General features: G+C 36.8%; 1 protein-coding gene across 4 annotated transcripts in view; it reads right to left on the reverse strand.

Annotated features, from left to right (window-relative positions):
* Positions 1-27,173, reverse strand: part of RFX3 (regulatory factor X3) — a 128,583-nt gene that overhangs the window by 85,895 nt on the left and 15,515 nt on the right. The window lies entirely within an intron of this gene.

Consider the following 27,173-nt stretch of genomic DNA (forward strand, 5'->3'; position numbering starts at 1 on the left):
GGACTTGCCCTTTCTCTCTGAAACTTACCTGGAAGAAGAGTTCCTGATTCATGAGCCCATCAGATGGTTCTTCTGCTTTGCGTGGTCTTGTTAGGGATTCCCTCCAGGGCTTTTCCTTACCATCTTCCCTCCCCCTCCCCATCCCTTAACACATTCTTGTAAAGTTGGCATTTTGTTCTGGATTTCCACTTCTAGAGACAGCAAAGCCTGTGTCTTGCAGCACCGCGCAAAGCCCCACAGCTGCATCAGCAGTAGTGCATGGCCATCCTGGCAGGCAGTCTGGTGCCAGCAGCAGGGCTTCTTAGTCCGGGACTGGGCTCTTCTTTGCACATGGCCCAAGATGCACGGGGCTCCCAACAGACCAACTCCTGGGACAGGTCCATAGGCCCTGTGGATGCTCTCACTTGGTTGTACCCCTCCAACCTCATCACAATCCCCTCTGTCCTCTTGTCTCTCCCACTACCCCAGACATGCCAGGAGTTCCTCATTTGACTTGCGGAATGGGGCCCCCAGCCATACTTTATCTTAGAATTTAATTTATACATTTAAGTGAATTTAATATGCACCCTTAAACTTTATTTAATTTTATTAGTCCTTACAATGAACAGTGTTGCACATTTTCTATGTGCACTTTCAAGGAGAAAGATTAATTTGATGTATCTTTACACTATATGTATAGTCAACATATATTTATGCAATAAACAATACTTGTATAAAGCACACTATGAGGATGCCAGATGAGACAGCCTCCTGCCATGCAATGTTGGAGGGGGCAAAGCCTAGCGAGGCCCCGCGCCTGTGGTGGGAGGGGGTCTCCTGCTCCGCTCTGCTTTGAGGAGCCAGCACTGACAAAATGGTGGCTCCACAGGGTTACGAGTGGTGGGGAATGGCCGGTGTGAGCCCTGGGTGAGGGGCTTTGGGGCAAGCGGAGGCGATGCAGATGAGGCCGGGGTGCTGCCGTGCCTGGTGCAGGCTGAGCCCTGGCCTTGTGCTGCTCCCCGCCTTGCCAGTGGCCTGGTCCTTTCACCGGTTTTCAGAATGGTGCATGGTGCTAGCCATACAGCATGTCCTGTTCTGCTCTGCATTGGGTAAAGCATCAAGAGCTGCAAGAGCTCCAGTGGTCCCTGGATGCTCTGTACCAAGTTGGGGAGTCAGCAGTGACAAAATGGTGGCTATAAGAGGCAATGAAGCAGGCTGAGATAAACCATTATGAAAAGTTTTAGACAGTGTATTAATGTTTGGTAAGAATTTCAGTCTGTCTTCTCCAAAGAACTTCCTATGGTCACTTGATACTGAAAAAATTGCTTTTGAAATGACAATCACTTAAAAAAAAAAAAAAAAAAAATCTATCGACTTGCATTAAATTACTATTAAATTAATTGCACAGGTTACAAAGCAGTCATGCTGTTTTTGTTGTTTTCTGTTTTAGCAAGACTCAAGTTTCTGAGTTTTACTTAGCAAGAAAATAAATAAAAACTAATAAGCTGAATGATTTGAACAGGAAGTACACAAGCAGTAAACAAAATGCAAACGCAGAATCTGACCTCGGGTAAATAGAGGTATACTTCCTTTAGCTAGTCATCATAAATTAAATAGTTACTGTTATCACATCCTGTAATAAACGTCAAAGAAAAATTCATTCAGGAGTTAATATACAACAAAGTCACAGTGTATTAACAGTTTATCATCACAATTATTGAGAATTATAGTCTAGCTTTTATATGAAGATTATTATTACTGTATTATTACGATAATGAAGTCACTAAAAACTTTTGTTGTGTATTAGTTTATGATTAGCTCTACATTATTTGGAGCATTACATTAGCAGAGCCAGCTCAAAGATGGCTGCAGGTCCAAACCTAGTGAAACAGGCAAGGAACAACTTTATCATCTACAGTATGTCTTTTACACTAGACAACATGAAGTTAATTTTACTCAGATTCTTACAGCTAGTAGAAGAAGAACAAAAGCACAATAAAATATAAAATATCTTAAAAGATGGTTTGATAGAACCACCGAGTTTCAAACATGTTCACTCACTACTAGTAAAGCTTAGACTCCACCTGAGTTTGCAATTCACTCTAACATGATGTAGTGAGAGCTTCAAAATAACAAAGAAGAATGCTGGAAAAGATTTAAGTAATCTCCATACCCGATTTTTAATTCGGAGGTTGGACTCGATGATCTAAAGGTCTCTTCTAACCTAGAAATTCTGTGATTCTGTGAAAAATAGCTAATAAATAAATAAAACAAAAAGGGAAACTACTACTACTGATGAGAACCTAAGCAAGGGAAGTGTAAGTTAATTACATGATTGCATCTAACCTCATTAGGAAATTGTTTTGGATAATGTAAATCTCATGCAATAACAACAAAATCAGAAGACTTAGGACCCTTCCCTCTCTTCCCACCCCAAAAGGAAATAAAACTACTTTGGTGCAACACTTGAAATTATCATCATGTGATCAGGAACACAGAAGCATAACCATCATTACAGAAAAATAAATAAATAAATAAATAAATAAAGCATTTGTTAAAAAGCAATGCATATTGTAAATCTACTTCACTAATCATGTTGCATGGATAAAAAAAACTCGTTTGGATCATGAGCATGACAGATTAAGAACTGGAATGTGTTAGCACCTCTGTGCCACTTTAGACAACCACATTACTGGAGATGGTAAAAGGAAATTTTGAGTTGTAATTCAGAAACTTTGTTGCAAAAGACTAGCTAAGTTGTTTAAAAAGTAATACATTAAGGGTATGCATCTTTCTAAAGAAGAGTTCTGAGTAAATTTTAACTGTAGAAGAGAGCTGTCCTTTAGAGCCAGAAGGTCGAGCTGGAGGTCAATCACTAGCTGAGTACCTGCAAGGACTGATAACTGGGATGTGTTTCATGTCTTCATTAATGACCATTAATGACTGGTATAGAGTGCACCTTCAGCAAGTACATCCATTCGTACAAAACTGGTACGAATGGCTTATAGATGCTAGTTGAATGTCACGATAAGATTGATCTGGTTTTTGAATGAGTTTTAAGCTTTGCTTTCTTGCATTGTCTAACAATGATAAGGATTAACCTTTGGGAAATAAATTGATAGATTAAGAAAGACACTGATAGTCGAGTTCCAAAATAATTTTTGTTGACTGATCTATGATAAACAATTTTAGCCTTCAATTCAGTCTTGTTTATTCTTTGTTGACTAAGCTATTGTCATTTTTGTGCATCATTTCCTCAATATAAATAGGGGAAAAAAACAACCATGGAATAAGCATTGAAAGAAGAAAAAATGGTGAGACAAGACTGGTGTCTCTTAAATACTAATAATTTTGTTTCAAATTCAATAACTTAAGTGAGAGGCTAAATCAGAATATGAATTTATGTTAAGTATATTGACAAACTTAAAAAAAAAAAAACAAAACACACTTTTGAGAAAAGTAATTAAATTAATACTTGAAAGATTTAAGGATTAGCTAAGAGTAAGTATGGTCCTAAATGGCTTTGGGTACTCAGGTACAAATAGCTTGTTCTGGACAAAACAGAACAGACTAAGTCTCCAGATTAACATGCTTGTTTCTGGATCTTCTTTCCTTATCAAATAGAACTGACACACATTAGAGATATGCATACAATTTATAAAAACATGTTAATGTAAATCAGAACCATCTTTCACGAAATAAAACTACGTATCTTGAATTATTTCCTATCAAAATGGAATGTCGTTGATATACTACTTTATATCCCGTTGCCTTCCAGGGTACACATTTGGATTAATTATGAAGTTAATTGGTTTATTTCAAATTGGGTTGAAATGTATTTCAGAATGTAAAATACAGAACCTCTTTTCTTTAATTTCCATTGCTGGTGATGCTAACAAATTTTGAACAAGAACTCCTTTTTGAAAAAAATATTTTAGTCATTGTTGTATCCATACTAAAAGCAACTGAAGTGGTAATCACTTTTCAAAATTAAGTTCTGAAGTGTTAAGGATTATACATTTAGGACAATTTTTTAGGTTCTCCAACATGGCTTTTTCTTGTAAAGAGGAAAGTAGCTGTCAATCATTCCTTCTCTTGCAATACAAATATGCTTTGCAGCTTTTACTTGTCACTCCCATTATATGTAATGTAGGCAGCTTAGCACTAAATCAATTTAAGAAACTGCAGAATTTAAATACATACATTATTATTATGATGACAGAAAAGGCAATGAATGTCTTGCAGCTCCATTTGCTTTCTTTGTTAAGGAAGAAAAAGCTAATTACCTGCAGCTGTCAGCCATGAAGACCTAGACCTATTTAAATCAACATTAGCCTTGGACAAGCTAAAATATTTGTCACATTTAAATTCCATTTTTTCCCCCTTTCTGAAAAGCAAGATTTTATTATAAAACAGTAAGTGTACATAGAAAAGTGAACAAAAGCATGATACATAAGAACTCTAAGGATTTAATTTTTCAAAAACAATTCCCTATATTATTTTAAAGATGAATGTGACATTCAGTGAGAATTACTCGTTATTTCACTATTTTATCTAGAATTTTGACAATTGTAAAGAAACTCTATGTATACAAGAGCATAGTCTAAAGTCACAAAAAATTGTTGAAAAATTATACTTCATGTCGCACTGCTCAATATTTAAAGGCTGTGAATCTCACAGAAAATATAAATATTAACACATTTAAATTCAAACTTCAGAGAGAATCTTGAAGTCTTGTAAAACTATGAATTATACGTAGAAGGTTTCTTTTATAAAGTTTTAAGTCACTCACATAAGATGTGACCTTTTAAGACTTGGTTCTTTACTGTCTCCTTCTATCACAATCTCTTCTCTTCAGCCAAGTATAAGAAAAAAATGGAGAGAGGGGATGAGGAAATGGATGGATGACAAAAGCATACGTTCTGTTCTTATTTTTCTAACTGGCTGAACTTATTTTTCTAACTGGCTGAAACTGACACATCTGGAGCTTTAGGGAAACCTTATTTATTTTTCCTACGTTTTTGTCAAAAACTGAACACGACTGTATTTTATAAGAATCCGTCTATAATATAACAGTAATCATATTCTTTTCCACTCTTCCTATCTGGAATGTTTTGATACCATTCCCCATTTCTTTCCTATTGTCATCTATAGCACATAATTTATCAAAATATTCCTTCTCAATTCTCTATGCTGTATATCAAGTCTGCCCAACTGTCTTCAACTTCCTTTGTGTATGCTTCCACAATCAGTCATTGATTCCCTGTACAAAACTTCTTCCCCAACAAGAATCTTCCATTTTCAAGACCCTGTCATATTCAGTTAATTGTCAATATAGAATATTATCTAAGTAGAGTACTACAAATGAATGGACCAATTTGTCAATCGATCTGCTATTTTTAAACTTCCATTCTTAATTTGATGGTATTTCACATGAAATTAGCTAAATTTTGTTTTGTTTTTGTTTTTTAATTCTTTCAATTGCCATTGATGCCTTCATTTCAGATGGAGATTTACATCACACAGAGGAATGAAAAATACAGCAAAGTTCCTGAATTCCAGTTATAAAGCGAACCTTTCTAGCACTCATTACAAGGAATATTCACTAAAGGTGTTTTGCTTGACACAGATTCACCAAAATTCATCATTTACTTCCATGTGTTTTTTCAGCCAGCTCATCAGCAATGCAGTCTAGAAGCCTCACGGATTACAATGAACTATCATTCTACTGGCATGCATATTTAGACATCAAATTCAAAGCTTTTAAACTTCATATATGTGAAGAATATTACACCATAAGTGGAGAAAGTTAATTAAAATCTTGACATGTCCAAAGGAAAAAGAATATCAGGAAGATCTAAAATTAACAATTTTATTATTTTTAAATATAATTTAGATTAGTCTACATTCGTATATAGTGAGCAGGTTACCTTGTATTAAATGCAAATGCAAGAGTCTAGAGTCTCTCTAGAGCATAAAATGAAATGAAACTTTAATGCTTTCACAGGACAAAATCTCGATTCCAGAACAAGAAATACTTTTTCCAGCTTTTTTGCCTTCTAAATTTACATACATACTTTAAACTCACTGGATTAATTCGTGCTGAAACACTCAGTAAGAGGAATACAGACTAAAATGTTTAATTCCACAGTGGGTGAAATGAAGGCAAATAGCACAAGCAAATTTTAAGTGTTCTTTCTTATCCAAGAATTTTATGACTACAGAATACTTCCAGTTAGACATTCAAATTCATTTCTACGTTACACAACTAAATAAAAATAAAAAAATAAAAAAATCTAGACATATCTCATTCAAAGATTTCTGCTTGGTTTGTTCTAAAAGAAGTTAAAATAACATTTTAAAGGTTATTGTAATAAATCATAGAATCATCAAGGTTGGAAAAGACCTCCAAGATCATCTGGTCCAACCATCCCCCTGCTACCAATATGATGCACCAAACCATGTCCCTAAGTGCTACATACAACCTTTCCTTAAAAACCCCAAGGGATGGTGACTCCACAACCTCCCAGGGCAAGCCATTTCAGTGCCTGACTGCTCTTTCTGAGAATAAATGTCTCCTCATTTCCAACCTAAACCTCCCCTGGCACAACTTGAGGCCATTCCCTCTAGTCCTATCACCAGTTACCTGTGAGAAGAGGCTGACCCCCATCTCCCCACACCTTCCTTTCAGGTAGCTGTAGAGAGCAAGAAGGTCTCCCCTGAGCCTTCTCCAGACTAAACAACCCCAGTGCCCTCAGCCACTGCTCACAGGACTTGTGCTCCAGGCTCTTCGCCAGCTTTGTAGCCCTTCTCTGGGCATGCTCCAGGGCCTCAATGTACTTCTTGTAGCAACGGGCCAAATGAACTGAACTACATACACTCCACTATTTTGATGTGTATATTATAAGAACACTAATTACAGATTGTATCTTTTCCTCTTGCTGATCTGCTTATAGAAATTCAGACACCAGAGTGTAGGAGATAAGGTCAGTAAAAGAATTTAGACTGACCAGCCTTCTATAAAAGCTTATCTGTGATTTAAAGTGCTAGGAGAAGGTTTGTTATATTTCAGTTTTAAAAAACAGTAAGTAGAAAATAATTGCAGAACAATCCATGTAAGAAAAACAAACAAATGAAAAATAAATAAATAAATAAATATTCTTTATCAAAAAACAGAGGAAGAACTCATTCTAGAAGTAAAATAAATGGGTCCACAGGGTGGCAGAATAGAGACAAGGAAGTGTTTTTTTTTTTTTTTTTAATCATGAATGATACTTGCAGAAAAAACATCTAGTTTTAGTATCATTTCATCTAGTAGGCTGACAAAAAAGATAGTTAGGGATAAAAAAGGAGGGAAGTACCAATTTATCCATGTGAGAAAAAGCAGTTAGGTTGTATATCGTAATGCAGTAACCGCACAATTTAAGAATTCTTCCTACATAGTGTAGACATCTAGACATGTTGTTTAGTAAGTACAGCAGTTTTCAGAAGTACACTCTGTGTTACCTTTACAGTAATAAGCACTCACTCCTAAATTCTAAGGTTTCTGATAAATCTTCATTACAAAACAATGAATGTTATGTAGTTTTAGTTTTACTTGTAATTCTAGTACTGGTTTTCCGTTCAGCCCAAAAAGAATCAGGACTGGGGTCTAATTGTTTTCAAGCAAAGCAGAAAAAAAATAAATGTTAACATAAAACTTAACATTTCCTAACTAAATCAATTGCACATCATCACTATCCTCATAGTATCTCAGTGATGTAAGTATAGAAGCAGCACATAGGAAGCAAAGCAGTTACTCAATCATCTCTAAACTATCATGGTATAAAAGCTCAAAAATCTTTATGCTCCCTCAAACCATAAAAATCAACTGCAGAAAAATATAATAGGCTAATGAAGAGATTGCACTTGATAATAGACTCCCCTATACTCATGTGGTTGTAAGAAGTTAGAAACTCCTTGTTTCTATTACTACCATCTGTTATGAATACTTCATACATGTAGCAGTCTACAATTTCAGGTGCAGTCTGTACAAAGTCTATTGAATATCTCATTCCTTTCTCATCTTCTAATGAATACTGATATGGACAGACCATTACCAAAACAGAACTTGAAGCCACATGACAGATGTTTATTTAATCTGGATGGTCTATTTTATTTTAATTCTATTTTGTGGCAGCATGCAGAAATTATTTAAAAACATGATATACCTGATCTTAATGAAATATGTTTGAAGATTAATTTAAAAAAAACATACTGTCATGCTTTTTCATATCCACATATCATTTCAAATGCTTTTGATCACACTGTTAAATTGTTATCTAGACATCAATTAAAACTACAGTGCATGTTCCACCACAGTGGCTATGCATTTGGAACTTATTTCTGACAATTCAACTAACGAAGATGTTGCTAAGTCAATTCCAGCAATAGTATCACTGAAGACAAGGAATAGATTTAGCTCTTCCTACACTGCATGAGGATCAAGGACGAAGATAAATTTTAAAGATCTCTCTAATAATGTTAGATTTTGAAAGTTATGTATGAGCACATGATTTTAAAGACCTAAATACGCTAAGAACGTAGCTAAACTGTAGATAATCCTGGAAGTTCCAGTCAATGGACTAGCTGTGGTTACTTGCTTCTTGTTCCAATAGAACTGCTGATTTAGAAAACTACAGGATCATTACAGAAGGGATGCACCATGCAGCATAATAAAAATAAAGACCTAACTCAATAACAAAGATTTTGATTATTTTAACCAATTTACCTAGAATGCAATTGGTCTATTAACCCATTTGCTTTTCTCATATCTTTCTGGAAATTCACATTCCAGAAAGTTTAGAACTCAACCCTCTAGTAGGTAATACAGAAGAGATGATATTCATCTCCAAGCGTTGAATTCTAACCTAACATCAGAAGAGAGTCTCTTCTTTTCAGCTCTAGACTCCAATAATATACACAATAACACAATATACACAATAGGTATCATCTAATGGAACATACAAGTTTATGTATTTCACTAACTTAAGGATAGAAAGGGAATTAAAAATTTATCCAGTAAATTTAACACATTCAATTTCCTATGTTGCCTCTGGGATAGAAAGTTCAGGAGAGTTCATTCAGTAACAATCCTTGCTGAAGAGTTGGGATCTTTAAATTCCATATTCAGCCTTCCCACATTTTTCTTTCAGGACTTTGAGTATGTCACTTAGCCTGCCTGAGTTTCAGTCTTCTCTGAAATGGAGACAGCTGTACTTCTGTCTCCAGGAGAAGCCGTACTTCTCTCACACACAAGTCTGAAGAAATACACTGAAATCTCTGATCTACTGAGATATATTAAAACAAACAAACAAACAAACAAACAGCATATAGCACATGAAGTAGACTATTCTCAGATTTCTAGGACTGGCACTGCTGACTGGAACAATTGAGTCTTGACAGACATTTCCTATTGAAATATGCTCTGGCTAATGTTCAGGACTGGTAAATCAATTCCCAAGTACCTTGTCATTTAAACTCAAATAGCCCCAGATGGGTACAAGACACTGATAGCAATTATATAATGTGTAACACTTAGATACCCATTTTAAATCAAATTGGCAAGAGGAATAAGCTCAGTGCTGAGCAGCAGATCACTTAGTAAGACATCTAGTGACAAAGCCTCAAGTATGTTGAAAAGTTCAGTGATTTATTTTTTTCCCATTAAAACAACACAAACAAAATGCAAGGAATTGTACTACACACCTTCTATCTAGACGACCACTGTGCTCTCCTTTGACTCTGGCATTTAATCAGACTTAGCTCAATAGATTTTAAAACTGATTAAGATTATTTAACTGACTAAAGTTCATGAAAAGCAACCTATTACAGAGCTATAGCTTTGTTTACTTGCTTATATTTGCAGTGGATAAACTGTCATGAAACAGTTTTAATAAACTGAAACCAAATAGCAAACCAGCTTTGAAAACACTGACTAAATCATATCATGTTACATTCAGAACAAACTTCAATTTTCTAAAACTTTGATAAGTGAATAGTTGAATAAGTAAATGTTGTAACAGCATGAGGAAAAGAAAATAGAAAAAGTCAAGATTACCAGTATATCTCTCTCTTTAGCCTGTGTGGTGCCAGAACAGCAAACCTGATCCTAAGCAAAAGTGAACACTATAGATAGATATCTATTTTTTTCTAATGAGAATATACAAAAAGCAATTATGCTTCTGTGATAAGTATATACAAACAACGGCGTTCAACAAAAGTACAGTTAAAATATAAAATACATATTCCCATCTGCACACTGCATGTTTTATGAACTGATCTGAAGGTACAGAATAAACCTCGAGTCAGTGTGTTAACCAACTGCAGTTGTTGGATTTTATAAACATAAAATCAACCACTTAGGCAGGACTTTTGGAGAGTATGCTCCAAAGCAGTAGTTATCATTTATAAAAAAATATATTTAAGTTCTCAACATTACAAAGGCCATTTTGAAATAAGAAAAATTGTGGAGAGGAGAAGGGAGTGGAGAAGGGAGCAACCTACAAAGATCGTCTAGTCCAACTGGCCTGATCACTTCAGGGCTCACTAAAAGTTAAAGTGTATTATTGAAGGCATTGAACACTGACAGGCACAGGGCATCAAACACCTTGCTAGGAAACCCGTTTCAGTGTTTGAACACCCTCAGAGTAAATAATTTTTTCCCCTAATGTCCAGTCTGAACCTCCCTTTGCAGCTCTGCTATTCCCACATATCCTGTCATCAGGGACCAGGGAGCAGAGGCCAGCACCTCCCTCTCCACTTCCCCTCCTCGGGAAGTTTCAGAGAGCAATGAGGCCACCTCTTAGCCTCTTCTTCAGACTAGATATCCCAGATGTCCTCAGCCTTTCCTTATAGGACATGCCTTCCAGCCCTTTCGACAGCTTTGTTGCTCTCCTCTGAACATGTTTGAGTATCTCAATATCCTTTTTGTAAATGTTGATCCCGGAACTGCACATAATATTCTAAGAGAGGGCGCACCAGTGCTAAATATAGCAGGAGTATCACCTCTTTTGACCAGCTGACTATGCTTTGTCTAATGCACCCCAAAATGTGTTTTGCCCTCTTGACTTCCAGGGCCTGGAAGGCCTGTTGGGCCTGGTGTCAACCAGCACCCCCAGATCCTTTCTGCTGAGCTGCTACACAGCCACTGGTCCTGTGTGTCCAGCATTACTCCATCCCAGGTGCAGAATCTGGCATTTACCCCCGTTGAATTTGATGCCGCTGATGACTGTCCAGTGCACCAGTCTCTCTCGATCTCTCTCTGCAGGCCTACAGGGAGTCAGCAGCACCTACCAAGTTAGTAACATCAGCAAACTTGCTAAGGAGATATTCAATTCCTACATCCAGATCACTGAGAGAAACAGGACTGGCCCTAGGACTGTGCCCTGGGCAACAACACTGGTTACCAGCCACCAGCAAGATGTAGCCCCATTCACTACAACCTTCAACTCTACCTTCAAGCAAGTTCACCACCCAGCATAGTACGAACCTGTTCATCTCACAGTTGGAATATTTGTCCAGAAGAATACTGTGCGGGACAGCATCAATGGCCTTACTAACATCCAGAAAGATTACATCCCCCACCTTCCCTTCATGCACGAAGCGGGTGCACTTACCATAGGAGGAGATCAAACTACTAAGGGAAGACTCTCCCTTCATGAACCCAAGTTGACTGTGTCTGATAATAGCTTTGTTCTTTAAACGGCTTTGCAGGTACTGAGGCTTGACTAACACATTCAGTTTCCTGGGTCTTCTCTCATGCTGTTCTTATAAATCAGAATAACACTGGCTAGTTTCCAGTCAGCAGGGACCTCCCCAGACTCCCAGGACCTTTGGTAATTACTGGAGAGGTGTCCAGCTATACCCTCTTCTAACTCCTTCAGTACTCTAGGGTGATTCCTGTCAGGCCCAATGGCTTTATGAATATTCACCTGATACAATTTATTCCTTGCAATTTAGGTGGCAAATCACAAATGGCAAATCACTGCTCACTGCTCCTCAGATCATGCTCCTCCAGCTCTGAGGACTAGGCAGCCCAAGATCCATCATTACTATTCAAAACTGAGGCAAAAAAGGCATTACATTCCTCTGCTTTTTCCTTATCATAACTTGTTTGGTGACCATCTGCATCAAGAGTCAGTCCAATGTTCTCCTTAGACCTCCTTTTGCTGTTGATGTACTTAAAATGGCTTTTTTTGTTGTCTGACACCACAATGACTTATCAATGACTTATGTCAGCTCAAGTTGAGTTTCGGCTTATCTTGTTTTCTCTCTGCAGAATGTGAATTGCAGCTTGTAAATCTCTTTGTGAAGCCTGACTTCGTTTCCAGAGACCGTATTTTTCCTTTTTCTGCCCTGCTTCCAGAAGAGTTCCCTGTTCAGCCAAGCTAGTCTTCCCTACTTGCTTGACTTGGAACACAATGGGGTTGCCTGTTCCTGGGCCTTTGAAAGGTGGTTCTTAAAAAGTAACCAGCTTTCATGGACCCCTAAACCCTCTGCATACACTTCCTTAACAGCCAATAGCCATCCATCCCAGCTCTCCAGATGTGGGACTTGTTTCACCCAGTCTCTCTAATAGTAATGATATCATAACTTGGGGAAAGGTCCAAAGCTTTCAGTTCATCTCACTTGTTCCTCATACTGAGCACACTGATATACAAGCATTTCAGGCCCCTGAATCCTCAGTGCTCCCTGGAATGTTGTTGATGCTCCCATTAGTCTAGCCATCCTCAGATGGTGCCACTGAAATCCCTTGCTTAACTTCAGTGTTCCCACTGGTATTCCACCTCCCCAAGTGATCCTAGTTTATAGCTTAAAGCTCTCTCAATCAGTCTTGCCAGTTTATGCGCCAGGAAACATTTCCCTCATCTAGACAGGCGGATACTGTGAGGATCCAGCAGACCTTGCATCTCAAAGACACTTCCATGATTATAAAGAGATGACACTTGGAGACTGACGCTCTCAGTCAGACTGAGATGATAAGTCTGATGGTATGAAATGCCTTTTATCTCAATCAGCAATGCAAGGATCTCAGTCATGTATCCATGGACTCCATCCATTCTACCCAACTTTCCCGTCTCTTTGATTTGAAATGTTAGCACCCAATTCAATGAGTTGAAGAATTCATCATTTCTCTCTGTGTATTTGGCCTGGCCTTCCCCCACCTCCATAATGTTCACATCACAGCAAGATTTCTTGTAAGTGCCCCTTACCTTCCAGCTCGTAATGGGATGTGGTATACTGTTCAATTGTCCAGGCACTAAGTAAGTCTGGACTGCAACAAAACAAGTATGCTCAAACTTACTGTCAGGAAGCAGCTGAACAAAAAGTGTGGACTTATGCTGACACTGACTTATTTAAGAATCATTTGGAACACACAATTAAATTGACTAGAAATTCTCATTTTCCTTAATATACAAAAGGAAGAATACAATACACCTACAAACCAGGAATATGTGGCAACATATGGAAATCATAGAAATGGAACAGCTAAATTACAGGTACATCTCAGAGAGCTAATATTCCAAATGTAGTGCTGTCTTCTATGCAACTGGTGGGTAAATCATGCCTTTTGATTGCTAGAAATGTCCTCATTTACAACCTCATGCACAGGTGTCCCTTTGGTCCTTCTGCCAACTATAATTTAATATTTCAAGACTTACAGAAGCAGAATGATATAGACAACATACCTCCAAGAACAAATTAAAGTAAAATAAGTAGCTTTTTGCTTCAAACAATACTATGTATTTTACAGAAGTTTCAAATGTGCTCCTACTCAAAAGAGCTCAATATGAAGTCTCAGTTTAAACTGAATCAATGGAAATTCAAAGACGAAATCTGTTTCAGAATTTTGTCATGTTTATGAACAAAAGACTGAACATTAAGAGCAGATCTACATATCTACTAGACTATTAAATTTCTAAGAGGCCTCCAAGGCTTCTGGAACCACAGCATTAAAACATTCAACCCAGCCTAAAACATTCAGAAAACCCTCCCGATAAACTTTGAAGGGCAATATGTATTCCCTTCAACTCTTTTTTTTTTTTATTCATTACATCTGTCTTGAAAAGCATCTGAATGTCTTATGTCTAAAAAATTGTATTATCTTCACATTATCACACAAGGCTGTCTCCAATGAAGAAGTCACAGCTATAAACAAAAAAGTATTAGTAGTAAAAACAATTAATAATGTTACATCACTAAAAGATTCTGACAAGTATGAAAATACAAAAAGCTGATAAGACATTCTACTGCTGATGAACAGTCTGGTTTGGAATGAATTTAAGGCACAAAGTCTCTCTGGCCCAAGTAACTCAACACTGACTTTGCTAGTGGTGACTGTACTGATGAAGGCAACAAAGATTTCAACACAAATTTCAGTGAACATACCATAGTCTTATTATTACAAGGTGTTTCTTCATAAGAATATTAACATGCCTCTTGTCTTCAAAAAACTTTCTTAGAAAACTCAAGAGGGTTCTAAGAAAAAAAAAGAAAAGTTCTTCTATTCCCCACTTAGCAAAGTAAAGGAAAAAAATATTATCTTGCTTTAATAGAGCATCAAGAAGTCCTACCTATTTTGCAGGTCCAGTGATCAGTACTGTCTGCCAAAATACAGAGTACCTGTAGCACACTTTCAGAGAAAATAAAATGTAGAAATTCCTACAATGCCTCTGAATGACATCTCTTCTCTCCAGAATGTCAACTGCACCACACAGCTTGGTGCCATTAGCAAACTTGTTGAGGGTGCACTCTATCTCACTATCCACATCACCAACAAAGATGTTAAATAGTGCCAGTCCCAATACTGACCCTTGAAGAATACCATTTGTCACTGGTCTCCACCTAGACATCAAGACATTCACCACAACTCTGAATGCGGCCATCCAGCCAATTCCTTATCCACCGAGTAACCCTTCCTTCAATGTCTCTCCAATTTGGAGACAAGGTTGTCACGCAGGACAGTGTCAAATGCTTTGCGCAAGTCCAGGTGGATGACATCTGTTGCTCTTCCCTTATCAAGAATGCTGTAACCCCATCATAAAAGGCCACCAGATTTTTCAGGCACAATCTGCCTTAATGAAGTCATGCTGGCTGTCAACAATCACCTCTCTGTTCTCCATGTACCTTAGCATAGTTTCCAGAAGGATCTGGAAATGATCCTCCTTCATGGATCCCAGGACCCATGGATACATTCCATATGTTCTCCTATGGACTTGTGCACCTTTAGGTTCCTTAGATGGCCTCAGACCTAATCCTTTACAGTGGGTGGTTCTTCATTCTCCCATTCTCCTTCATTGCCCACCAGGAACCCAGGTCCTTTCTAGCCAAGCTGTTTTCCAGCTGGCCAGTCCCCGGCAAGTACTGCTGTATGGGGTTACTTCTCCACAAATGTCAGACTTCAGTATTTCCTTTTGTTGAACCTTGAGATTTCCTGTTGGCCCATTTCTCCAGCCTGTCGAAGTTAATCTAAATGGCAACTCATCCATCTTGTCTACAAAACACTCCTCCTAATTTTGTTATCACTCACAGAATTCCTAAGGGCGTGCTCTGTCCCAACATCTCTAGGTTATTAATGAAGATATTCAAAACAATTGGACCCAGGATCAGTCCCTGTGGCACACTTCTGTTGACTGGCTTCAAAATGGATTTTGTGCCACTGATCATAATACCATAAACCTGGCAGTTCAGTCAGTTTGCAGTTTAGCTCAGTGTTCATATAACCCATGATTCATCAGCTTCTTTACGAGGATGTTATAGGACAGTGTCGAAAGCCTTGCTAAAATAAAAATAAAATAATAATAATGATAATAAAAGTACTGTGTACTTTATTATTATAAAATAATAGTAATAATAATAAAGAGTACTGTGCTCTCTGCTAATCCACCAAGTTAGCAATCCTATTTTAGAAGAACATCAGGTTGGTCAGGCATGATTACATCCCAGTGACCTTCCTCCATACAGTTTGGCAATTGTTTCCAGGATTACTTGCTCCATCACCTTCTCATTGATTGACGTGAGGCTGCCCAACTTCTAGCTCCTTAGGTCTTTCCCTTGAACAAAGGTGATGTTTGCTCTAGTCATGTGATTAATTCCATTAAGTTTCAGTGACAGTGTTTAGATCATAGCTTTCTGGCTGCACAATGAGTTCCAACTCCTCCTGTTATACATGGTATGTGCATTTGTATGGAGGCGCTTCAGCTGTGCAATTGACAGTGTTACCTTTTTGGAGGAACAAGCCGTAACTCCTCTGAGGCATTTCACAGGTGTTTTCCTGTTGGTTCCTAATACATCAGCAGCTTCTGAATCATCTGATGCTCAAAACTCCATCCCTTTCACTCCTTATATGTCTGGCCAGCTATTTGGCAAAAATGTGGTCAGGTGAATCCCAACAGCTCCCAACAGACAGAGCTTTCCAAAAGTATATCCGTCATAGAAATCAAAACCTCAACTATGGCACTGGCCGTGCATTCACTTGTTCAGTTCATCTTCTCCTTCCTGAACCCCTTCCTCTGACCACAAAGACAGAGAACATCACCTGTGCTTCTAATCCTTTCAACATTGCTTTGAGGGAGTCTCTTTTGATGGTTCTTAATTGCCTTATTGCAGCATCAGCACACACTTCAGAGACATCATGAAACACACATAACCTGATTCTCTTCCACCAAGGGTAAGTCTTCCTTGCTACAGGCTTCCTAACTGGTCCCAGGAATCTGGGACTCCTGAGCCCACATCTTACCAATACAGACCAAGATGAAGAATGCACTGAGTACCTGGGCCTTTTCCATGTCTTTTGCCACCAGATCTCCTGCCTCAAATTGTACCCACAGAATTTATCCTCAGTTTCTGTCTCACATTTCATTCCCTCTTCTCCTTTCCACAAATTTCAATATTTAAACAATCCTTGAAGAGATTGTTTAAGCAAACTTATTCCTTAAAATGGCCTGTTTTACCCTTGTGATCCAACTCACTGTGGCGTATGTAGGATTGTAACATCACAAATGTTTATACAGCTACAATGAGAATGATACTTTGCTTATATAACTCACTTTATCCACTTCAATCTAAACAATTCATTTTATCCATGACACATTCATCTCACATGCTGAAGAAAAGAAACAGAATTAAACTGACAAGTACAAGAAAGAACTGTAGTATGAAGGAACAAGTGACTAACAGTACAATTTGGGATACAAATACTAAACATTTAGGGCATTATTACTTGGTATAAGACATCTTTTCAACATTATAATTGTTTCATTTCAGATATTGAAATCACCAATAACAAAGAAAACCAAAACAGTGTTTCAATTTGGAAAAAGACCCAAACTCAAATGCATGTCACGACTGACATGTTAAGTTTTGATAATGATAACTCAGCCATATAGTCTTAGGAAGCAGCTGCTGTTTAAAAGGACTGACGTTTGTCTGAACCTACAACACTAATTTATTTCACTGTACATAAATGCATTTATTTTATATGAACAGTAGATCATATAGTAGCTCAATGGGCAGCACCGTAAGAAGTAACCAAAATGACAAGTAAGTGGAGAGCAGGAAATAACAATCACAGGAACACACGCACAGATAATCTTCCTCAGCACAAAAAGTCAAGAAAATGGATTAAGATAGCAATTACTAGTTTATAGCAGCTGTTCTTGTTTACTTTAGATTTACACTGTCAAAGGCCAAATCAAGGACTGTTCATACGACAGAAACCACAACTTCCTTTAGCTGTAATGCACACCAGGAAACTTAGTACATCCAATCAGGCACTGCACATTAGATCACACAATTTTTGATACCCAAAACAAGCATGGTGATGAATGTATTTATTTACTCGTGGCTTACAATACAATATATATACCTAATGCTATTTTCAAAATAAGTTTATATATCTGTAAAGAATACCATTCACAATTGAATTTTACAACGATTATTGACAGTTGAACATAGGTTTCCCCAGCAGAAGGTCAAAAAAAAGCCTACGACTTTTGGATACATGTTGATCATCGCTTACATGTTTGAATGGTTATTCCTCCCCTTCCCTAATTTCTACTTGGGTATAATGTTTGGAAATAATTTAAGATGTTTCCTGCCCCTGTAAGATCTTTAAATTAAAGTTTGTTTCTTAAGTCTTCTGCTCGTCTGACTGCTACGGATACAGACATTACCATTCCTCCCTTAGATTTTCATGTTATTCTCTCCTTAACATGGTGGAAATTTAACTCACAAAGCTGATAGGTATGCCTTGCTGCATTTTAAGACTACTGGTAATACCTAACTCCTTACTCTCATCTATAAGCCTCTACCCTGTCATACAAACGAAACAAGGAAATTGCATATTAGTAAAACAGGGAAAAGATCACTTCTTTCACATACATCATGCCCTAGATTCTGTAAACTGTGCCATCCCAGAGGAAATCAGATGCCTTGATGCAATGATGATCCCAGATTAATGGAAATGAAAAAATTATGGCTACTACAGCCAAACCACGTTAGAGGATCTGAGGTCTCAATGAAATAAATGCTTCTTCCATTAATGGTATCCAACTATTTTGAGTTAGCATGGAGCAAGAAAGACACACTTCCAGTGTCTTACAAAAATAATTTACTGCCCCTACTTATAACCTGAAAAAGTGTTGTTACTTATACTCTAGGTGCTTAAATCATGGGCACACAATGACATGTGAGGTTGTTTATGTAATCAAGATTTTCCCTTCAGACAGTGTAAGAGTTACATACCATTTCCCCTTCTAAGGTTGGTATGGTAAATACATGTTAAGTAACCAACATAATACCTTTTTTTTTTTTTTAAAAAAAAAAAAGAGTATTTTTTTTTTAAAAGAGTATTTAAAAAAAAAAAAAAGAGTATCATAACCCAACAGAAAATTTTGTCTCCATTAATCTTTGAAACGTCATCACTTCTTAGCAATTGAGAAGCTAGAAATATTAAGGAGACTGTTTTCCAGAGAACTCGAATTAATGTGCATGCACACATTTCTGCATTCTTTATGCACTTTTTTCTTTATAGTTTAAAAAGTAAAAATAAAGTAGATTCACAAATAATTTATTTTTTTAGTTGCACAAATGTGCATTCTGAAAATCCTACCTCCTTTCTGGACAGGTCCCAGGTCCTCAGCAAACTGATACTTGTTGTGTGTGTTTATGTATGCCTGTATATATGTATATTTGGGTGACAGAGCACTGGAACAGGCTGCTCAGGGTGGTTGTGGAGTTTCCTTCTCTGGAGATATTCAAGGCCTATATGGACGCCTACCTGGGCAACCTGCTCTAGGGAACCTGCTTTGGCAGTGGGGTTGGATTTGATGATCTCTTGAGGTCCCTTCCAACCCCTACAACTCTGTCATTCTGTGATTTGTCCATTTCCTGTAACATTATTTATCATTTTTGAACTAACGGACATACATCTACCAACTTGAAATTCCATCCATCTCTTCAAAAGGCCATCAATAAAGATAATTTTTGTATACTTTTGTCCTATCTAGATAAATGCAGGGATGAATCACAGAAGCCTCTTACACCTACCTTTTCCACACAAGCCACTCTAACTTCCAAATCTTCAAGGGCACATCACTAAGAGAGATACTGACATACACAAATATAGCTTCAATACTCTAATAGCGTTCTGTACTTATATCTCATTAAGTGCTATGTTTATGTGATTTAGGCTCATTAAGTTGGGTCTTAAGTATTTAATTAAGCAGAAAAACAGCTCATTTATGTTCTTCACTCTCCTTGGCAGATAATTGTGCCATAAATATAGTATATGATCCCACAGTGAAAACTGTATATGGGTAAATTCATTGAAGAATAATACTATACATGCTCTAGTGGCACATAAATAGCAGCTGGTTCCCAGAAAATTAATTACATTCTGTAGTCATTCACAAAACAAGTACATTTAATGCCAATATTGGTTTTGACTTCGAAAACATTAACTATGGGAAACTCATTCTTTACACATAAAATAAACTATACTTTAAAACATGCAGTAATTTTACAAAACATTTCACTAGCGCTACGTAAACTACATAAACTTTATTGTTTGTATTTGTTATTTGTTAGTTTTGCTTTCACGGACTTTTTTTTTTTTTCAGAATTAGTATCTGGCTTAATGTTTTATGCCATGCTTTTCAACATTCAGACATTAAAAAGATACATAATACTTTCATCTTCAGCACAAGTGTTTTGACACTAATCAAAATGAGAATAAAATACACTTACATGAAATAGGAAATTCTGGAAATTAAGTTGTTCATCAACAGTAGTAATTAAAAAAAATCAGGAATAAGTAAGTGATATGAAGACATAACACATGGAAATTCATTGCATTGAATTTGTAACTTCATGGAAATTCAGCTGATTCTATGAAACACCGTCTAGTCTAGAAATAAACATCAATAAAATATATAGTATTCTAGCTACTTGGGAGAATAGATGGGAGTAGCAGAACAAAGATAACAACTGGAGTTCTGGAAACTAAACTGCATCCTTACAGAAACTTTATGAAATTTTGAAAGTAATCTACATGATCCGGGAATTCATGTTCACCATAGTGAATATCGGATTGTGCTCCTTATATTAGAAAATAAAAATGCTTCAGACTCTTTGACTCCTTCAAAATTTCACTACTTTACTAAATAACTTTTAGTAAGAACACCTATATAAGGTACTGTCTAAGAATATGAATACTGCAGAAGGTATGTTTCTGTTTTGTTTTTATTTTTGAATTTCTGCTCTCTACTTATTAGCTATAATTTTACTATCACACTTTAACCTTTTTTAAACTATAAACCTTTTTTTTTTTTTTTTTTTTTTTTTTTTAAATCTTCCAAAGTCTCATGGCTCTCCAGCTGCAGGAGCAATAGTTACTTTGCCATATAAGTACCTCTGAAATACATACAGCAAGTTATCAATCCACAGATTATATTTTAAAACTGTGGAGTTTAAATAAATTGATTTTCTAAATTAGGAACCCCATAGTAATTCAGAATGTTGTTCAAACTAGTGCTTGACTCATATCTAAATTAACAGAACTCCCATAACTGCAGTTCACCAGATGAATATTATCTCATGAGGATTCCAGTGTTAAATGATGTCAAAAGAAAACATCATGACATGAACAGTTATGTTGGAGGATACACTAATCACATAGTCAGATCTAAGAGGTCCATTTAAAAAAAGCGTGATTTTCGTGTTTTTTTTTTTTTTCTGTATTCTATATATATTTGTAAGAAAAGGAAAAATACTGTTGATCTACATCTCAATCTACAGAAAGAGTAGACACCAGTAAAAATCCCAAGTCTACTCAGTAACATCAAGTTGTTTATATTTTGTAATTTTCTGTTCTATTCTATGTAGCCACTTGACTGTTGCCACTTTTGTGAGCAACTGCAGATATTTTACACCCTTAGAACTGCTTTCAGTTTTTCAGAAGACAATGGTTCCATTTTAATGGAATGTAAGAGGTTCCAAATAACTAACTTGGGCTTCCAGTTGACGTAATTGTCCTTTACCATGACAAGACTTTAACCACTCCAAAAAAACAGACAGGGAATTGAAGAAGAGTGTTTATCTAGAGTACAGTGTATTTACCTTAGCAATCAGTGTTTCAATTTTCAACTCAGGCCAAAACATTTAAATTTAGATGTAATTGTACAGTAATATATGTATTACTATTCTGCAAGAAAATTTCTTTCATCCCTGATCACCAGCTTGCCCACGTATTTCTCTTTCATGCATCACAAGTCTTGAAAACATGACATGCTGGAAGACTAGTATGACATAAAATTAATTTATCTGGCAACTACTCCCTTTTATTCAGTTTTATTCACTACCCCATTTTACATAATCTTCACAAAACATTTCCAAACTTTTAAAAATAATGTTAGATTTCTAATGATTTAAAGGAACCTATTTTATTTGCTTTGTAAGAATCACAGACCTTCACAATATGGATTTTTATTTTTAACAACTTGCCTCCAAAAAAACAAAGTAGATGCACTGTTGCATAATACCTGCTAGCTGAATCAAGAAAAGATAACAGAGCAAACACTTAAGTTCAGAAAAGCCTGACTATGACTAGCAACCACTCTCCAGTGGTAGCTGATACCACATGCTCCAAAGATACACACTGAGAATCCAAATAGTAGGGAGTTGCAGAGTAACCTCCATAAGGGAAGTCTCTTTCCAAGTGCACCAGTTCGAGAGTGACTCGTTCTATTCCTTCCGTAACATATATCTACTTGCATAGCTAGGGATTTCCGTGAAGTTCCTGTACAGATCAATTTATATAAAAAAATGTCAGGATTTACAAGCCATTTAAAAGTGAGCACTTGATAATCCATTCAGTGTTTCTTTGTTTTCTCCTAGGTTTCAAACTATTACTTCAAAATCACTCTCTCTAAGAAGCTTTGTTAACACCAGAACTTTTCAAAAGTACCTTCATTTTGCAAAAAGGTTTGCTGTGAGAAACAGAAACTCCCGAAATTCAGAATAGTTTATTATGAAAAGAAAACCATGACAACTGTTTGTACTCTTGCTTTATTATTACATCCGGCCTGGTCACTATTGGAAATTCAATCTATTATTGTTGCTAGGAGTCTGTTGCTATGCAACCTAAAAGGGTTATGCAGTGCTTTCAGGCTAAGAAGCGTTAAAAACCCCGCAGGCCTCCTCCTATGGTTCCACACAGTTTGTTTAAATAGATTAACACTCTTCTCAGTCAACCCCCAACTCCAAGCATATCCTTAAAAAAAAAAAAAAAGTTACAATGACAGACTCTAACAATATAAACAAACACGAAACCAGAAAAATTACACAAAAGCAATATATCTGATTTCTCCTGCACGCTTACTGCAAAGTAAACAACAGTATTTCCTCTCATTCATCAGTTTAAGCAGGAAGGCTACCTTCCGCAAGTACCTAACCCCCTCAAAGTTAGTTTCAGCTGCTAGTACAACGGAGTTGCACAATGTGGTCTATGCAGACAATTTGCAACGAACTTCAACAGAACAACACATTAAGTTTCATAGTTCCATAAAGTGGAACTTACAATAACAATAATAATTCAAAAATTCCAAATAATGCCTAGTATTTATTCTCCATATTAGAACATGTCCAACCAACTGGCCTGCAAGTTGTATCTGAGACATCACTGTCAAACAGCTCTTCTGTGTCATTGTCACATATACAGATGCTGCAAGACAAAACAGACATCTAGATTCATCTCTGCAGATTGAGTTCTTTCAACATCATTTTTGCATATCTGCTGGAGAACAGCTAAGAAATGACATGTAAGTATTCTCTACTCTTTCTAATAATCTGAGGCTGTTCCAGCCTGCACCAAAGAACAAATTGTTCTGCAGTAACAGAATTAAGAAAGCCATGTTTTCTCCAGATTTGTGCTTTAATGCATCCATACGACAGCACACTAGCACAGGGTGTGAATGTTTGCAGACCAACTCAGCAGGCTGCTGTGAGTATAAACTGAGTAGTAACTGCCTTTTCTTCAGTGGAAGTTTACATTTTGGCTTACCTTTGAAAATAAATTATCTTGTTGACATCTGCTTTTCTGAAACGTCTATCCCTCTTTTGAATATGGCCATACCAGGAAACAAAAAATCAAACAAAAACACATCACTTTAAGACTACAAAGGAAGAAATGTAATGTTTCAAAAGTTATTGGAAATGCATGGCAGCCCATGGAGGATCCCACGTGGAGCAGGTGGATGTGGCTTGGAGGAAGCTGCGGCCCATGGAGAGTCCCCGCAGGAGCAGGCCCCGGGCCGGAGCTGCAGCCCGTGGAGAGGAGCCCACGCAGGAGCAGGGGGTCTGGGGGGAGCTGCCGCCCACCCGTGGGGGACCCGTGCTGGAGCAGTTTGCTCCTGGGTGATGGATGGACCCCATGGTACGGAGCTGTGTGGGAGCAGTGCTTGAAGAAGTTACACAGCCAAAAACTTAAACTGAAAGTCTTACTGTATTAGATCACTGCCACTTTACTTTTAGTATTTTTATAATGAAAAGATCACTGCAATATTAGGTGACCCAAGTGGCTGTGATCTCAAAGACAGCAGGCAGCTTGGAAAACATCAACAGAGATGCAGCTAAAAAAAAATAAACAAAACATGCAATGCTGTAAAAGTACCTACTGGTTTGTAATTAAAATCTAAATATTGATTGTCTGAATTAAGTTATACAGTCATCATTTTGTTACAGCTTGCTAAGTGTCTTTGTGTTGCAGAAGGATGTAGTAGAGACAGGAAGCACTTTAAAAATGAGAACAGAGATCCAAAACTTCATCCATCTACCATTTTCTCCACAAATGACCCCTCGTAAGCATCACACGATATTCCCTTCAATGTCACTGAAAAAAATGAAGCTTGCAGACACCACAGTTTGTTTACATAGAACAGGATAAGGACTAGATTTGTTAAAGTTGGTGAGACACTGTTGTTGTCTTCATTAAAAACCCATGAAAAGAAGTTCACATAGAACCTGGCCTGAGTGGGCCTAATGCCTTAACCTCTACCTCCATCTTAGGAAGATCTCTCACCTGTACGAGTGGCTATTCAAGGAACTGTATGTTCCCTTGGCAGGTAGCAAATTAGCTCTAGGAGACAGTTCCACATTACTGAGCTGATTTAAGAAGTTAATGTTGTCTCCTGTAACTCTACAGCTCCAATTCTTAGGATATAATTCACTACCACAATTACACCAGAGAAAATGCACACAGAACTGCTCCAGTATGTATTCTGTTCAGAATTAAAATAAATAAATAAATAAATAAAATGTAATGAAAATAAACTGATGTTCTGCGGGTACCACTGCAAGTGGGGAAAGAAGAAATGAACCGTCTAAAGTGCTCAGAAGAGCTGTTTCAGCCTTCAGAAAGAGCACATGGAGCTAGGAGTCCTGCAGAAGTATTCCCCACTAATTAATTCTCTCTCATACTTTCTAAATGTGAAATCATTTAGTGCTAGTGGAGTAGATTTGTTTCTGCATACGCTATAAGCAAGCACAAGATACATGCATACACACTGCCTCTCTGCATACACATACACAGTATTGAAAACATATATATACAAACGTACACATGCCTATACTCACAGTGTATAATCTATTTGTACATCTATCCAAACTAAGTGGCATAGATATTGCCAACCATACTTCGTATTATTGAAGCTTTTCCATTTTAAGTGTTTTTATTTAATTGTATCTTTAATATACATGAATTTCTCTAACCCTTACAGGCAGTAATAGGCAGTTTTAGAAGATTAAATTCTCCTCGATTCTGAGAGTAAGGTACAGAAAAAAAAGGTTTTTTGACTGTATTTAAATATAAACATTTTATGATACTGAAAACCTGGCCAATTTGATACCAAGGTTTTGTAAATGCACAAATTTCAAAAGTAACATAAATGCGGCACAGCCGTAAGACTTCATTACTAGAAACTGTTAAAATCAAGCTTTTAACTGACTGCTAAATTTCTCTGGAGATGTTGGTTAGTAATGCATGAATTGCTCACACCATCATCTTCTTCATACAGACTACTGACATCATAGCCTCACATCAGCAAACACACAGCAAGATGGAGATGACTAAGATTTTTTCCAAAACTGCTCTCCAACAAATTTATTAAGGTGTTTAGCCCTAAGGTCAACGACTGAGAAATTGTTGTTCCTGTATCTCCAGCGCATCCACAGCTAATACAGAAAAACCATGAAGGACAAGTAGTAGACAAGGAAAGGAACAAAAGAAGGATGAGTAATTGGAGCACTTAAGAGACTAATCAGCAAAAGAAGTGGAAAGGATATGTAAAGGACCAGCTATTAGCTGAGAAAAGAAGCAATCAAAAGCTAGTAGAGAAAAGCAGGGAAGATAGACGGAAATAATGTGTGTAAATTAATAGTTCTCCCCTTTCTGAAACTTTTACTTTTCCTGCCTAACAGTTAGAAAGAAGCAAAAAAACTTTTAAAGGCTGTCCATACGTCCAGAGAATGATTGCAAAATCAGAGCACCGTATACAAGAATAGAAAGCAGACAAACTGAACACAAGTTTAATCAACCCTGATGTAGAGAATACATTGATCATAGAGATCAGAAGTATAAAAACTTTACAATAACTATATCTTGTTTGTTTTAAAGTAAAATATGTTCCATTTAATTGTTTATAACTCTTAATGAAATCTACTACATTCTTAGTATCTTCATTTATTAAAACCACATTATTGTGTTCAATCACATCATTTGCAAATTATTAGATTTTCAACATCACAAGAGCTAAAAATTTCATATTCTGAAATAACAGACCTAAGAGTACATACAACCAAGTGCTACAAAAACTAACTGCAGTGAAATAAAAAGTGTGTCCTTTCCTCTATCTACGTATCCAGGTGAACATACAAAAATACTATTTTTACAGCTCCTTACACCTTTGTTTTTTAAAAAAATAGCAAAATTTAAATTACGAAGCGTTTTTTTCTTTTTTTCATTAATACTATGAATTATATGAAAGGAGATAGTATCCTTTTGTCATCTCCAAACATAAACGTCTGGCCTGCAATAAGACCTGTGTATTTTATAATAGATAAATACCAAAAAGAAATGTAGTATGTTATAATTCCACTGAAAACTTGAATTCATCATTATATTAATGAAAGTTAGCATCTAAATTACCAACCTAACAATAACATTACAAAAATAATACACTCCTTAGGAAATAAATGAAAATGGTGATTGTAAATTTTCCCCCAAAAAACCTTTCTAAACCTTCTGTGCATGGAAAATGCACTCAAACCTGAGAATATAGATATGAATTTATCACATATAAAGGACAATGGATATGTATATAAATACAAGGGGCTGAGAGAATCCAAAACAACCAGGTAGCAGAAACCTGGATCTCTAAGCAAACACAACTTCTCATACTATTGGAAAAGAGCTCCAGACTGAAACAGAACTACCCAGTCTGAACGCTTCAAACCTTAATGCTCAGTTTTTCCTGAACCGAGACAGCAAGACAATACTTTGAAGCTGATCAATATGGTTGGACTGCCTGAAATATTTAAATATTTCTGGTCTGAAGTTTGACCAAGAAACAACTAAGTGTGGAAAAGAGTGAAGAAAA

Source organism: Aythya ferina (genome assembly GCF_964211825.1).
Source record: "Aythya ferina genome assembly, chromosome: Z".
NCBI lineage: Eukaryota > Metazoa > Chordata > Aves > Anseriformes > Anatidae > Aythya > Aythya ferina.